Here is a 13,981-nt window from a genome sequence, read left to right as displayed (position 1 = left end):
GATTAGACATGAGTTAGGAAGCATGGATTGGGAGCAATTGTTCCATGGTAAAGGCACTATAGACATGTGGAGACTGTTTAAGGAACAGTTGTTGCAAGTGATGAATAAATATGTCCCTCTGAGACAGGCAAGAAGGGGTAAGATAAAGGAACCTTGGATGACGAGAGCGGTGGAGCTTCTCGTCAAAAGGAAAAAGGTAGCTTACATAAGGTGGAGGAAGCTAGGGTCAAGCTCAGCTCTAGGGGATTACAGGCAGGTGAGGAAGGAGCTCAAAAATGGTCTGAGGAGAGCCAGGAGGGGGCACGAGAAAGGCTTGGCAGAACAGATTAGGGAGAACATAAAGGCATTTTACACTTATGTGAGGAATAAGAGAATGGTCAAAGAAAGAGTAGGGCCGATCAGGGATAGCATAGGGAACTTGTGTGTGGAGTCTGAGGAGGTAGGGGAAGCCCTAAATGAGTTTTTTGCTTCTGTCTTTACGAAAGAAACAAACTTTGTAGTGAATGAAACCTTTGAAGAGCAGGTGTGCATGCTGGAATGGATAGAGATAGAGGAAGCTGATGTGCTGAAAATTTTGTCAAACATTAAGATTGACAAGTCGCCAGGCCCGGACCAGATTTGTCCTCAGCTGCTTTGGGAAACGAGAAATGCAATTGCTTCGCCACTTGCGAAGATCTTTGCATCCTCGCTCTCCACTGGAGTCGTACCTGAGGACTGGAGAGAGGCAAATGTAATTCCTCTCTTCAAGAAAGGAAATAGGGAAATCCCCGGCAATTACAGACCAGTAAGTCTCACGTCTGTCGTCTGCAAGGTGTTAGAAAGGATTCTGAGGGATAGGATTTATGACCATCTGGAAGAGCATGGCTTAATTAAATGCAGTCAACACGGCTTTGTGAGGGGCAGGTCATGCCTCACAAACCTTATCGAGTTCTTTGAGGATGTGACTAGAAAGGTTGATGAGGGTTGAGCTGTGGATGTGGTGTATATGGACTTCAGCAAGGCATTTGATAAGGTTCCCCATGGTAGGCTCATTCAGAAGGTCAGGAGGAATGGGATTCAGGGGAACTTAGCTGTCTGGAAACAGAATTGGCTGGCCAACAGAAGGCAGCGAGTGGTAGTAGAAGGAAAATATTCTGCCTGGAAGTCAGTGGTGAGTGGTGTTCCACAGGGCTCTGTCCTTGGGCCTTTACTGTTTGTAATTTTTATTAATGGCTTGAATGAGGGGATTGAAGGATGGGTCAGCAAATTTGCAGACGACACAAAGGTTGGAGGTGTCGTTGACAGTATAGAGGGCTGTTGTAGGCTGCAGCGGGACATTGACAAGATGCAGAGATGGGCTGAGAGGTGGCAGATGGAGTTCAACCTGGATAAGTGCGAGGTGATGCATCTTGGAAGGTCAAATTTGAAAGCTGAGTCCAGGATTAAGGATAGGATTCTTGGCAGTGTGGAGGAACAGAGGGATCTTGGTGTGCAGGTACATAGATCCCTTAAAATGGCCACCCAAGTGGACAGGGTTGTTAAGAAAGCCTATGGTGTTTTGGCTTTCATTAACGGGGGGATTGAGTTTAAGAGTCATGAGATCTTGTTGCAGCTCTATAAAACTTTGGTAAGACCGCACTTGGAATACTGCATCCAGTTCTGGTTGCCCTTTAATAGGAAAGATGTGGATGCTTTGGAGAGGGTTCAGAGGAGGTTTACCAGGATACTGCCTGGTCTGGAGGGCTTATCTTATAAAGAAAGGTTGACTGAGCTCGGACTTTTTTCATTGGAGAAAAGGAGGAGGAGAGGGGACCTAATTGAGATATACAAGACAATGAGAGGCATAGATTGAGTCGATAGCCAGAGACTATTTCCCAGGGCAGAAATGACTAACACGAGGGGTCATAGTTTTAAACAGGTTGGAGGAAAGTATAGAGGGGATGTCAGAGGCGGGTTCTTTACACAGAGAGTTGAATGCGTTGCCAGCAGCAGTTGTGGTAGCAAGGTCATTGGGAACATTTAATAGACTACTGGGCATGCATATGGTCACAGATATTTGAGGGTGCATACATAAGGATCAGTGGTTGGCACAACATCGTGGGCTGAAGGGCCTGTTCTGTGCTGTACTGTTCTATGTTCTATGTTCTATGTTCTATAATGACACTGAGTGTGTGCTGAGAGTCTACACACAACTTGATACAGCCTCACAAAAAGGTGGCATCAGGATGATGGCAGTGTTGGGTACATTTTTTTCCCTCCCTTATCCAGAGTTTTGTATATGGTATCCCTGCAGACATGCTCCATCTTAGACCTCCAGATTAAGGGGAAGACGGTTTGGGTAGCTGCAACGGCGCAGGTTCTAGGAATGGGCGAGATCTGCACCTCGCATAATAACACAGAGAATGGAGAGGGAGCAGTGCTTCCAAAAGGCCAGTTTCAGCCTTACCCTGGTGATACGCTCCTCTCACGTTTTTGCCCACACTCCAGCCTCTCCAAACCATTCCCAGCACCTTTGGGTAATCTGTCCCAACAGTTAAGGGGATAAAAGATTGGTTGGCCCAGTTCCCAAAGAACAAGGCCTCGCTCTTGCCTCACTTTACCTCACCTCCTGAGGCCAGTTTGAACTGGTCACAAATGCTCATGAGCCTGCACACCAACAGCTAACCCAAGCAGTAAACGGTAATGTCATCCATGCATATGGAGGCTTTGACCTGCAAGCCTCCGCTGCCTGGATGACACCTCTCTCAGGTTTGCACCATTCCTGATAGACTCAGCAAAAAGATGTCACCTTGGCCCTCTGCAGGTTGGGCCAAATATCTGCCTTCCACTCTGTAAGGTTCTATGATTTCCTGGGCAGCACTCTGATTGAGATTACTGAGGGAGCAGCACATAAGATAAAGCTTCTTTCTTTCCAGCAAGGCACCTTTCCAATTGTGCCTTCCTCCTGGCTCTGTAAAGGGTCTCTAAAGGCAACAAGCAACTGAAAAATGTACCCTGATAAATTCAGGGCTGCCAGACAGGGAGTACCTCAGACCCAACCTGCATTTACATTGGCCACAAAACTGAAGAAAATGGTAAGAATTAAGAGAAAGAGGCAACAATAATAATGTCAAAGATTAGATAACTGAACAGTGAAGAGAGGCTGATGAAGCTTTAAATTATTTTAACCAGAAGACAAATTAATGGAAGGATGAAATTAGGCATGGGAATTTTGAGAGATGATTCTCTGAAAAATTAAAGATTAGAATTAGACAAGTGCAAATGAAGAAAGTAAGAACTAATGCTGAAGAACTGTTTACTCACTAATGGAGTAGTTGCTTCATAGTGGAGACTGCCATCTAGTGCAGTGGACACTAGCTTAGGGACTGATAATGCTCAATGCCAATCATTTCCACACTTAGTATTTGAATAAACTGTCCAACCTCTTCCACGTTACTGAGTCATCAACATTATTTCAACACGCATTTATTTTCCAGAGTACTTCACAACAATTTGACACAGCCACATGGACAGGTATGAGATTAGATGATAAATAGCTCAGTTAAAGAGGTAGATTTTCAGGAATACTTTAAAGGAGAGAGAATCAGTGAGGTAGAGAGGCACACTGCTTCCACTGTGGGATATGGTTGTGAACCAAGAGGCAACAGCAAAATATGCAACCTGTACTTACCCCTCAGTTTGTCTTCTCTCTTTAGCCATTTGAAAGCTTGTGCAACTAACATCAAAACATTCCCAATTCATTTGGTTGCAGTTTCCAGTTTCAACCACTCCTAGTAAAGATCCCAGTCAAACTCTACAACTTCAAAAAGTTTCTTTAGTTTACTTATACCTCATAGAGTGATACAGCACACAAACAGATGCTTCGATCCGACTCATCCAGATATTCTAAATTAATCTAGTCCCATTTGTCAGCATTTGGCCCATATCCCTCTAAACCCTTTCTATTCATATACCCATCCAGATGTCTTTTAAAGGTTGTAATTGTACCAGCCTCCACCAGTTCCTCTGGCAGCTCATTACATACATTTGAAAAAAGAGACCCCTTTGATCTCTTTTCAATCCTTTCCCTCTCACCTTAAATCTATGCCCTCTAGTTTTGGATTCCCCCAATCCGGAGAAAATACCTTGTCTATTTTTCCTATCCCTGCCCATCATGATTTTATAAACCTCTATAAGGTCACACCCCCCACTCCAGGGAATAGAGCCCAGCCTATTCAGCCTCTCCCTATAGCTCAAAACCCCTAACCCTGTTAAAATTCTTGTAAATCTTTTCTGAACCCTTTCAAGTTCCGCAACATCCATCCTATACCAGGGTGACCAAAATTGCATGCAATATTCCAATAGTGGCCTAACCAATATCCTTTACAACCACAACCTGATTTCCCAACTCCTACACTCAATGTTCTGACTAATAAAGGCAAGCATACCAAACACCTTCTTCACTATCCTATCTACCTGCAACTCCACTTTCAAGGAGCTATGAATCTGCACACAAGGTCTCTTTGTTCACCAGTACACCCCAGGACATTACTATTAAGTGTCGAAATCCTGCCCTGATTTGCCTTTCCAAAATGCAGCACCTCACATTTATCTAAATTAAACTCCATCTGCCACTCCTTAGCCCACTGGCCTATCTGATCAAGATCCAGTTGTACTCTGAGGTAAGCTTCTTCACTGTTCACTGCACCTCCAATTTTGGTGTCATCTGCAAACTTAGTAACTATATTTCCTGTGTTCACATCCAAGTCATTCACATAAGTGACAAGAAATGTTGGACCCAGCACCAATTCTTGTAGCACATTACTGGTCACAGGCCACCAATCTGAAAAGCAACCACCCTACCACCATATCTTCTACCTTCAAGCCTGTTCAGTATCCAAATAGCTAGTTCTCATTGAATTCCATTTGATCTAACCTTGCTAACCAGTCTACCGTGAGGAACTTTGTTGAATACCTGAGTAAAGTCCATATAGATCACGTCCACTGCTCTGCCCTCATCAATCCTCTTTCTACTTCTTCAAAAAACTCAATCAAGTTTGTGAGACATGATTTTCCATGTACAAAGCCATGTTGACTATCCCTAATCAGTCCTTGACATTCCAAATACATGTAAATCCTCTCCCTCAGGATTCCCTTTAACAACTTACCCACCATAGATGTCAGGCATGCCAGTCTATAGTCCCCTGGCTTTTCATTAGCACCTTTTCAAAATAGTGACACCATGTTAGCCAAACTCCAAAAGGGTGGAATGGTCGTATTTAGAGTCATAGAGATGTACAGCATGGAAACAGACCCTTCAGTCCAACCTGTCCATGCCAACCAGATATCCCAACCCAATCTAGTCCCACCTGCCAGCACCCGGCCCATATCCCTCCAAACCCTTCCTATTCATATACCCATCCAAATGCCTCTTAAATGTTGCAATTGTACCAGCCTCCACCACATCCTCTGGCAGCTCATTCCATACACGTACCACTCACTGCGTGAAAAAGTTGCCCCTTAGGTCTTTTTTATACCTTTCCCCTCTCACCCTAAACCTATGCCCTCTAGTTCTGGACTCCCCGACCCCAGAGAAAAGACTTTGCCTATTTATCCTATCTATGCCCCTCATACTTTTGTAAACCTCTATAAGGTCACCCCTCAGCCTCCGACGCTCCAGGGAAAACAGCCCCAGCCTGTTCAGCCTCTCCCTGTAGCTCAGATCCTCCAACCCTGGCAAAATCCTTGTAAATCTGTTCTGAACCCTCTCAAGTTTCACAACATCTTTCCGATAGGAAGGAGACCAGAATTGCACGCAATATTCCAACAGTGGCCTAACCAATGCCCTGTACAGCTGCAACATGACCTCCCAACTCCTGTACTCAATACTCTGACCAATAAAGGAAAGCATACCAAACGCCTTCTTCACTATCCTATCTGCCTGCGACTCCACATTCAAGGAGCAATGAACCTGCACTCCAAGGTCTCTTTGTTCAGCAACACTACCTAGGACCTTACCATTAAGTGTATAAGTCATGCTAAGATTTGCTTTCCCAAAATGCAGCACCTCTCATTTATCTGAATTAAACTCTATCTGCCACTTGTCAGCCCATTGGCCCATCTGGTCCAGATCCTGTTGTAATCTGAGGTAACGCTCTTCGCTGTCCACTACACCTCCAATTTTGGTGTCATCTGCAAACTTAATAACTGTACCTCTTATGCTCGCATCCAATTCATTTATGTAAATGACAAAAAGTAGAGGACCCAGCACCGATCCTTGTGGAACTCCACTGGTCACAGGCCCCCAGTCTGAAAAACAATCCTCCACCACCACCCTCTGTCTTCTACCTTTGAGCCAGCTCTGTATCCAAATGGCTAGTTTTCCCTGTATTCCATAAGCTCTAACCTTGCTAATCAGTCTCCCATGGGAAACCTTGTCAAACACCTTATTGAAGTCCATATAGATCACATCTACTGCTCTGCCCTCATCAATCCTTTGTTACTTCTTCAAAAAACTCTTTAAGGTGTGATGTTTAAGGGCCATATTGTCTCCCTAGTTATCCTTTTGTCTTTAATGTATTTGTAGAACCTATTTGGATTCTCCTTAACCCTATTTGCCAAAGCTATCTCATGTCCCTTTCTCTCTCAGAGAGAGAAAGAGAAAGAGAGAAAGAGTGGTTACGAAGGCATTTAGCATACTTGCTTTCATTGCTCAGACCTTTCGATTTTAGGAGTTGGGACATCATGTTGAGGTTATACAGGATATTAGTGAGGCAATTCTGCAGTACTGTGTGTAGTTTTGGTTGCCCTGTTATAGGAAGGTTATTATTAAACTGGAGAAGGTTCAGAAAAGATTCACAAGGATATTGCTGGGAATGAAGGTTTGAGTGGGGATTGCTGACTAGGCCAACATTTGTTGCCCATCTCTAATGTCCTTAAGCTGAGTGGTTTACTGGGCCATTTCAGAGTCAACCCCATTGCTGTGGTCATGGAGTAACATGGAGGCCAGACCAGATATGGACAACAAATTCCCTTCCCTAAATGACATTAATAAACTCAAAGATCACCAAAGATGGATCACCCAGATTCAAGGTTTTGAGGGATTTATTAGTGCTATGTGACCTGCCCTTACTGACAGTGGCTGTGCCAGCTTTAATAGGTATATATGTCACTTTTTGCTAACGATAGTGAAAATACCCACACATCAATTCAGTCTAATACCAACACACTGGAGATTCCAGTTTGGGACTGGTAGGTATTAGATAGGCTATTGACATGAAGCAGGCCTGAGATATGTTTCCAAACATTGTCTGAAAATATGGCCTCAATCAGAAACCTGCTTTGTGACATTTTGTTTGGCATGTTCACCAATGTTTCTGAATGTCTTATGTTTTGGTCTAGCATATTAAGACATAGGAGCTGAATCAGGCCATTCACACCATTGAGTCTGTGCCACCATTCAATGAGATCATGCCGATCTGTTAATCCTCAACTCCATTTTCCAGCCTTTTCCCCATAACCCTTGATTCCCTTACTGATTAAAAATTTGCCTATCTCAGCCTTGAATATGGTCAATGACTGAGCCATAATCGTCCTCTACAGTAAAGAATTCCACAGATTCACTCCCCTCTGAGAGAAGAAATTAATTAGATTGCCTACAGTGTAGATTGCCTTCAGCCCAACAAGTCCACACCGACCCTCTGAAGAGTAACCCATCCAGACCCATTTCCCTCTGACTAACGCACCTAACACTATGGGCAATTTAGTATGACCAATTCACCTAGCCTGCACATCGTTGGACTGTGGGAGGAAACCCATGCAGACATGGGGAGAGAGTACAAACTCCACACAGACAGTCACCTGAGGCTGGAATCAAACCTGGGACCCTGGTGCTATGAGGTAGCAGTGCTAGCCACTGTGCCACCCTCATTCTTCCTCACCTTGTCTAAAATGTTTCCCCCTTATTCTGACATTATGCCCTCTGCTTCTAGACTGTCTTAGAAAGGGAAACAACCATTTCCCATCTACCCTGTCATGTTCTTCAAGAATCTTGTATGTTTCAATAAGGTCACCTCTCATTTTACTATATTCCAATGAGTACAGAACCAAACTACAATCCCAGGTATTTTACTGACCATGAGAAAAGTGTACAGTATTAAGAAACAATAAGTAATTTGGTGCAAAACATTAAGACAGGCAAGAAGAGAAAAACATCATAAGCATCGGAAGCAGCCATTAGGACCCTTCAACTTGTTTCACCATTCAAATAGTTCATGTATAGTGTGCATTTCATTTCAATTTATGTATCCTTGTTATATCACCTAATGAACAAAACTCTATCAATCCAGGTTTTGAAATTTTCATTTAACCCTGGCAACTAAATGCTTTTAGGGGAAAGAGTTACAGATTTCTATTATCCTTACAGAAACTTACGGAATACTGTGAGGCCTGAATAGAGTGGACATGGAGAAGATGTTGCCACTAGTGGTAGAGACTAGGACTAGAGGGCACAGCCTCTTAGTGAAGGCTGAGATGATGAGAAATGTCTTCAATCAGAGGGTGGTGAATCTGTGGAACTCATTGCCACAGATGGCTGTGAAGGCCAAGTTATTAAGTGTCTTTAAGACAGAGATAGATAGATTCTTGGTTATAAGGGGATTGTACGTTACATGAAGAAGGCAGGAGAAAGGGTTTGAAAAACACATCAGCCATGATTAAATGGTGGAGCAATCTCAATCAGCTGAACAGCTAATTCTGCTCCTATTTCTTATGGTTTTATTTGAAGATGCTGTTTTTGATTTTGCTTCTGGACATGGTCAAACACTCATTTTAATATTTAATCCATTGTTCCTGCCTTCCCCAAAAAAGGAAATAATTTCTTTCCATTAATCATTTCACATTTCAAATAGCTAGATCAGATTATCACGATAAACATTGCAAACCCAGGGGAAAGCAACTTTATGCAGACTGCCATCAGAATTATGCAACAGTATGAAAGTGCTAACAGCAGCTTAACAGTTTCTCCTGGGATTCTTATGAATAAGTATTAATAATATGATAGTTAAATACTGTAAGGTTCCAGTGTTCACAAGTCTTCTGCTGCCTGGGAACCACACTTCCTCATTGCACAGCTGACAACTTAAGGAAATCTAAATAAGTGAAAGGATTTGTGTCAGTTTTACAGGTGAGTAGCCTTGATTTTAATTTGAAAATTGAAGATAGCCATGATGTGGTGCCGGTGTTGGACTGAGGTGTACAAAGTTAAAAATTACACAACACCAGGTTATAGTCCAACAGGTTTATTTGGAAGTACAAGCTTTCGGAGTGCTGCTCCTTCAGGTAGCTGTTTTGTTCAAAAAGCACAGAATCCGTAGGCAGTCAGTCCATGTGATATTTTATAAATTCCTACTTTGGAAATAGAACCAGCCTGACTAAAGGTTAGGATACAGACAGACTCTAACATCTCACCTTTAATGCATTGTCTGAGCTGAGATGTCACCAATGTTTTTATAAAACCTTAAGTTATCTCAGGACTGTGACTTGAAAGAAGTTTTGGGATTTACATATTAATTACTCAAAACCTGCATCCCCATTCTCTGTGATTAAAGACTTAACAGCAATCTAGGTTTGTTCAATACTTCGCATCAGTTGAATTAACACTTTGATCTTTTACGATAAATTCTGTGTCCTATGATCCTGCCCCACCCGCGACCTTATGAAGGAACAGCACTCCGAAAGCTTGTACTTCCAAATAAACCTGTTGGACTATAACCTGGTATTGTGCAATATTTAACTTTGAAAATTGAAGACCTAGGCTTGGGAATTTTATGAGGGTTTTCATAGTCTGTTACTATATCTTCAGAGGAAATCTGAACAATGGAAATCTAGGCTGGGTTACACCTGGTCCTGTCTCTCTAGAGGAACCAGCCTCAGTGATACCTGAATGGGGAGAATTTCATGAACCCAATGTTCAAACAATAAGAGTTGTTTTCATTAATTTCTTGAGCCGGCAGTTCCTGTTGCTGCTCATTGCAACTCCAAAGTGAACATGCCAGGTCTACTGATTGGGAGTTATAGATTAGATTAGATTCACTGCAGTGTGGAAACAGGCCCTTTGGCCCAACAAGTCCACACCGACCCTCCGAAGAGTAGCCCACCCAGACCCATTTCCCTCTGACTAATACACCTAACACTATGGGCAATTTACCATGGCCAATTCACCTGACCTGCACATCTTTGGACTGTGGGAGGAAACTGGAGCACCCAGAGGAAACCCACGCAGACACTGGGAGAATGTGCAAACTCCACACAGACAGTCGCCGAAGGCTGGAATAGAACCTGAGTCCCTGGTGCTATGAGGCAGTAGTGCTAACCACTGAGCCACCGTGCTGCCTCAATTATGTAGAATTTAATGCACAAAAGATGGCCACTTGGCTCTAGTTGAGATTATGTTCTGCAAAGCCTACTTCCCATCCTTCTTCATCTAGTCCTATCAATCCTTCTATCCCTTTCACCTTCTCATGCTTATCCAGCCTCCCCTTCTATTAATCTGTGCTATTTGGCAACTAGTTATGATAGAATGTTCTACATTCTTACCAACTCTGGTTACATATCTTCCAATTTACTTCCTTATTAGATTTCTTAGTGACTATCTCATATTTATAAGACCATTAAGTTTAGTCCCACTTAAATTAAAATAGTTTTGCTGTCTTGATCCTAGCTCTCATTTTAAGATTTTGACCCATTGTTCTGGCCTCCCTATTAAAGAAAATTCATTCTTTCTATATACCTTAACAAATCTTTTTGACATTTGAAACATCAGGATCAGCAATCTGTTCAAAATTTGAAAATCACCACTCAACTTTCCCTTTTGCAGAGAAAACAGCCTCAGCCTATTTGTCTTTCAAGATAGATGAAACCTCTCAGTTTTTGTAAAACGGAGCATTGAAATGCACACAGTAATCTGGTGCCTGGGTTCAGAATCTAATCTGGGTTACAGAGGAATTTAGAATGGAAGGGGAAAGGTCCAGTTGTCATGGTCCATGTAGGTAACAATAATATAGATAGAAAGAGGAAACAGGTTCTATGAGGGAATATCAGCAGCGAGAGGCCAAATTAAAAAGCGGAACAAAAATGGTAGTAATCTCCAGATTACCACCTGAGCCATAAACCAGTTGGTACAGAGTCAACAAATTAAGGAGGTAAATGTGTCGCTCAAAGATTGGCATCGGAGAAACAGGTTCGAATTCATGGCTCATTGGTACCAGTACTGGAAAGATGGCAATGTTCGAATGGGATGGATTCCACCTGAATCGTGCTGGAACTAGAGACCTAGTGAAGAACATAATTAGGGCTGCAGATGTGGCTTTAAACTACTTAGGGATGGGATGGGTTCAATTCCATGGAAAATTGTAAAATCGAAGATAAAGTAGAAGGTAGGATTGTTAGTTTGTGATAGGGCTGATTGTTAGCAGGAGATAAAAGAAAGGGACAGAATGTGTGAATGTCATGTTGCAACAAGGAACCATAAAAGTGTAGGAAACTCGATAATAGATCAACCTTAAAGGTTTTGTATCTTAATGAGGCATTCAGAGTAAGGTTAATGAACAGATAGTGCAAATTGAGGTCACAAGGACTTTAAGCTAGTTAAAGAGGGACAGGGCTCAGGAGAGGTTATTAAAGTTTCGAGAACAAGTCATCGTACAGAGAGTATGGAAAGTGTCAGGAATCTAACTTCAGGTACAGCAGATAAGGGGACAAACATGAGAATGTGGTGAAGATTAGTGGGAAGCCATAAGATTGGGAAGTATTTAAAAATCAACAACTGAAAAAGCAATAAGGGGTGAGAAGATGAAATATGAGGGTGAGCTAGCTAGTAATAGAAAATAAGAGATCTTTTCCAAGTGCTCTGCAATCCCATCCTTAATAAAGGACTCTAAAATCTTACCAACGACTGATTTCAGGCTAACTGGTCTATTGTCTCCTGTCTCCCTCCCTTCTTAAACAAAGGTGTTATATAAGCCATTTTCCAGTCCTCTGGGACCCTCCCTGACTCCAGTGATTCCTGAAATGTCACCACCAATGCCTCCACAATCTCCTCAGCTCAAATTCCCAACTATCCAACATTAAGCCTTTAATTAATCATGATATCTCAGCAGATACTAATTGACTAAGTCACACTTTCTTGATTTTTGATATCCATGTCTCTCTATCTCTGAAACTATTACACTTCTTCATTCTAATATTCCATAGACATGTCCCTCATTGACATCATGGGCCTTTTTTTCTCATCTATTCCTTGGTGGCATCATTTAAAAGCATGGTGTCAATTTCCATAAGTTCATTGATGATATTAAGTTCTACTTCTTTTTCTATATTGTCTGACTGCTGTTCAGACACCCAGAACCAGGTCATTGAGTCATAGAGATATACAGCACGGAAACAGACCCTTCGGTCCAGATTGTCCATGCTGATCAGATATGCTAAATTAATCTAATCCCATTTGCCAACATTTAGCCCATATCCATCTAAACCCTTCCTATTCATATACCAACCAGTTGCCTTTTAAAGCTTGTAATTGCACCAGCCTCCATCAGTTCCTTTGGCAGCCCATTCCATACAAACACCACCCTCTGCATGAAAAAGTTGCCCATTAGGTCCTTTTTGAATCTTTCTCCTTGCACCTTAAACCTATGCCCTCTAGTTTTGGACTCCCCCACTCAGAGGAAAATACCTTGTCTATTTACCCTATCCATACCCCTCATGATTTTATAAACCTCTATAAGGTCACCCCTCAGCCTCTGACGCTCCAGTGAAAATAGCCCCAGTAAACAGTTATTTCGTCCAGTTAAAGGCAGAGGTGCTTGTTTTTTTCCCCCATCACAAGCCCCCGTTTGAAGTGGAACTAGACTGTTCACAAATTGAGTGTTTTATATAACTCTGAAAAGAACTATGCACCTACAATCATTACAACTGCTTGCTTCCACCAGAATAACTTTGCGTGATTTCAGCTTGGCCAGAGCTTATCCGCTACTGAAATTCCCACCTCTGTCTTTGCTAACCCAGAACTTGACTATCCCAATGCATTTCTTACCAACTGTCCATGTTCTAGCTTCCATAAACTTGAGATCATTCAAAGCTCTGCCATGTGTGTCAGAACCAAGTCATCTCATCAAATTTCTTATCCATTTCAGCCATTCCATGAAGTGTATCGCATCTCAAGCTCTGTCAGCTCTCTAACTACTCCCTGTGTACCACAAATCCTGGCCTTCTCAACTTTCCGGATTGCCATCACTCCGGTTTCCACCACTGGAGAATCTGCCTCCCCAATCCATGATCTCTACCATATGAAAGTTCAATGACAGCATATGCATGGGAATACCACTAGCAGCAAATGCCCTTCTAAGTCACACAGAAGCCGGACTTTGCTCCTTCAAAATCCTGGAGCTTCGCCTTTAACAGCACCAGGAGTGTACCTAGCCCAAGGACTGCAGTTTATCACCACCTCCTCCAGCACATTAGGAATGGGGAACCTGTGCTGGATTAGCCAGCAACATGCTGCGTCCGATGAAGAAATTTAGAAACTTGTTTATAGGTTTCAAATTCTGTAATTCCTTCCATAAACCTCTGCCTCTCTCTTATTTCTTCCCACATTCCTTAAAGTCTACCTCTTCGACAATATTTTAGGTCATCCGACCTAATATAATGTTATGTGGCGCATGATGAAATGTCGCTCCGCAACGTCCCATAAAATGCCTTGGGCCATTAATGGCGCTATACTAATGCAAATTATTGTAGCAACGATTGATTTTTAATCCTGTCACAAAGTTGCTACCTATGAGTTAAATCAAAGTGATAAATTATCAAGTAATTCCCACACGAGTAGTTGGTAATCGTGTGTGTGTGTGTTTGTGGGGGGTGGCAGCGAAGGGAACCATTATTGGTCAATCTGTCTCACTGTCTTAACAATGGGACGAAAAATCCTGGGATTTACAAAGCTACAAAAACAAACCCCAAATGACTG

The sequence above is a fragment of the Chiloscyllium punctatum genome, chromosome 40 (assembly GCF_047496795.1).
Source record: "Chiloscyllium punctatum isolate Juve2018m chromosome 40, sChiPun1.3, whole genome shotgun sequence".
Lineage (NCBI taxonomy): Eukaryota > Metazoa > Chordata > Chondrichthyes > Orectolobiformes > Hemiscylliidae > Chiloscyllium > Chiloscyllium punctatum.
Note: the sequence above shows the minus strand (reverse complement) of the source record.